Raw genomic sequence first — 3,338 nt, forward strand, 5'->3', positions numbered from 1 at the left:
CGGCTGCTGAGCAAGAAAAATAGGAGCAACAGGGATGTAGGTGAGAATTTTACAGGGTCTGCTATAGTCCATGTGAAAAAGAATACCTGGCCAGACACAGTGGCTCACGCTTATAATCCCAACACTTTGGGCAGCCAAGGCAGGTGGATCACTTGAGGCCAGGAGTTCAAGATCAGCCCGACCAACATGGTAAAACCCTGTCTCTACTAAAAATACAAAAATTAGCCAGGCGTGCTTGTGTGCACCTGTAATCCCAGCTACTCAGGAGGCTGAGGCAAGAGTATTGCTTGAACCCAAGAGGTGGAGGTTGCAGTGAGCCAGGATCATGCCACTACACTCCAGCTTGGACGATAAAGCAAGACTCTGTTTCAAAAAAAAAAAAACAAAAACCTTAGGAAGGCAAAGGCAAAGACTGCAAAATTGATACCTGAAATAAACCAAATAACACTTTCAGGAGAACGAGGTCAGCAAGATTATGGAATAGAAGTTTTCTGCCTTTACTTCCTTCAGCTACTGGAAATTGCTGGCAACTGTTCAAAGTCAAGAATTCTATCATTAATATCAAGACCTTAGGAGTGAGGCTGAGATGCCCCCTTGGACTGAAGAATCAAAAAAAAAAATTCATGGTGAAACAGTAAGAGGAATGGTTCTCTCTGACTACACTGTCCCTCCCTGAGGCCAGCAGGACACCATATGCTGAGAGTTCTCCTGGACGCATGGTTTTTGCAGTAGAAGGGATGAGTTGGAAGTGAACATTCAGCTTCTCCGTCATTCTGGGATGCTTCACGGGTAGCTTGCTCCTATCTCGTCCCACTTGAAATGTTGAGAATGCCAGCATGGCTGGACACCAGGGATCAGCTGGGTCAAAGAACAGCAGCCAAGGGGCTCACAGGAACCAGTTCATGGGTTTTGGTGCTTGCTCTGCATCCCCACCAGCAGAAGTGCCGATATGGTTAGGATATTTGTCCCCACCCAAATCTCATGTTGAATTATAATCCCTAATGTTGGAGGTGGGGCTTAGTGGGAGGTGTTTGGGTCATGGAGGCAGATCCCTCATGGCTTGGTGCTGTCCTCACAATAGTGAGTGAGTTCTTGCAAGATCTGGTCATTTAAAAGTGTGGAACTGTTCCACCCCACTCTCTCTCTCTTGCTCCTGCTTTTGTTATGTGAATTGCCTGCTCCCATTTTGCCTTTCATCATGAGTAATGCTTCCTGAGGCCTCCCCAGAAGCAAAGCAGATGACACCATGAAGCATGCTGGCACCATGCTTCCTGTACAGCCTGCAGCACTCTTAGCCAATTAAACCTCTTTTCCTCATGAATTACTCAGTCTCAGGTATTTCTTTATAGCAATGCCAAGAATGGCTTACTACACTTGCCACACCATAGAAACTAGCAAACAGTATCATGTGCAAGAAACATGGTTCATGTTATTGTTCCTGACAACATTACCACCCAGCCAGGGAAAACAACATCCAACCATGCCTGATCAGAGACAATTGCAGAGCCCAGCCAGCAGCCCCACATGATGGCAGAGTCCAGCCAGGTGCCCTTACCAGACTGTGGAGCACATTCAGAAATACCACTCAACCTCAGAGAACAGGAAGCAACTCAGCCCAGTTAGAGAACCCCACAGCAAAGTCTGCCTGTCTGGAGTTTCAACAAGCCAGCCCATCCAGAATTCCAAACTAAACTAAGTAATAAAGGTCTATTACAACAAAATTACACCTGCAAAGACTGGAAAAGATGGCTATCTCCTCAAATGTAAAAGCAACTACATAGGACACAGGTTGATGTTTTAAAAAACAAACAAATAAAAAGAAAAAAACAAGGAAACATAACACTATTAGAAAAAAATAATAAAGCTCCAGTAACAGACCCAGAAGAAAAGGTAATCTATAAAATGACTGAAAATGAATTCACAATGATTCTCTAAAAGTTCAAGAGCCTAAAAGAAAATACAGATAGAAAATTAAATGAAATTTGAAAAAACTTTATCAACAAAATTAGAAGTTTGGCAAAGAAGTAGAAACAATTAAAAGCACGAATAGAAATCCTAGAAAGAAAAAAACATAATAACCTAAATGAAAAGTTTGATACAAAGTAAGAGTAAGAGTGTAGAGATATTTTATTTCTGTGATCAAAGTTAAGTGGTTATCATCTTAAAATAATCTTTTAATACTATAAGATGTATTTTGCAAGCCTCATGGCAAGCACAAAGCAAAGGCCTATAATAGATACACAACAAATGAAAAGGAAGGAGTCAGTGTTCGCTTTGGCAGCACATATACTAGAACTGGAATGATACAGGGATGATCGTGGCCCCTGCACAAAGATGACATGCACATTCTTGAAGCATCCCAACATAAAACTTATTTTAAAAGGAAGAAATCAAAACATACCCCTAGAATAAAGCATTTAAGTGCTAAGAAAAGAAAGTAAATGAGGAAGAAACAAAAAGAATACATAAAATAACTAGAAAATAATCAGCAAAATGGCAATAGTAAGTCCTCACCTGTCAACAATTACCTTGAATGGACATGAATTACATTCTCCATCAAAAAACATGGGGTGAAGGAATAGATAGAAAGAGGCACCCAATCATGTGCTGCCTACAAGAGACTTTATTCACCTGTAAGAAACAAAGAATGACAGAGATGGGATGGAAAAACATATTCTAGGGCTGGGCATGGTGGCTCACATCTGTAATCCAATGCTTTGGGAGGCCAAGGTGAGCAGATCACTTGAGGTAGGCATTCGAGACCAGCCTGGCCAACATAGTGGAACCCCATCTCTACTAAAAGTACAAAAATTAGCCGGACATGGTGGCGTGTGCCTGTAATCCCAGCTACTAAGGAGGCTGAGGCAGGAGAATCACTTGAACCCAGAGGCAGAGGTTGCAATGAGTCAAGATCACGCCACCGCACTCCAGCCTGGGCAACAAAGCAAGACTCCATCTCAAAAAAAAAAAAGAAAAAGAAAAGAAAGAAAAATATAATCCACTCAAAGGGAAGCCAAAAAAGAGCAGGAATTACAATCCTTATGTCAGGAAAAGAAAATAAACTTTAAATAAAAAACTATAAAGAAACAAAGAAAAACATTATATAATGATAAAGGGATCAATTCAGTAACAGGATACAGCAATTGTAAATATATATGCACCCAACAATGGAAAACACAAATGTATAAAACACATATTCCCTGAGGGATTCATGCCATGAAAAAGTAGGAAGCCTTACTTCAAATCTTCAGAAACTGAAGTAAAATGAAACCCCAAGCCAAGAAACTCAGACTCCACTTAAGAAATCTAGATCCAGGCCTGGCGCGATGGCTCATGCC

General features: G+C 41.2%; 1 non-coding gene across 1 annotated transcript; it reads left to right on the top strand.

The window, feature by feature from the left end:
• Positions 1 to 2,265: 2,265 nt before the first annotated feature.
• Positions 2,266 to 2,377, top strand: LOC116479750 (U6 spliceosomal RNA). Its single transcript, XR_004251067.1, has one exon. It is a non-coding gene; the product is annotated as a U6 spliceosomal RNA (small nuclear RNA).
• The last annotated feature ends 961 nt before the right edge of the window (positions 2,378 to 3,338 follow it).

The sequence above is a fragment of the Hylobates moloch genome, unplaced genomic scaffold (assembly GCF_009828535.3).
Source record: "Hylobates moloch isolate HMO894 unplaced genomic scaffold, HMol_V3 SCAFFOLD_12, whole genome shotgun sequence".
In the NCBI taxonomy this organism is placed as follows: domain Eukaryota; kingdom Metazoa; phylum Chordata; class Mammalia; order Primates; family Hylobatidae; genus Hylobates; species Hylobates moloch.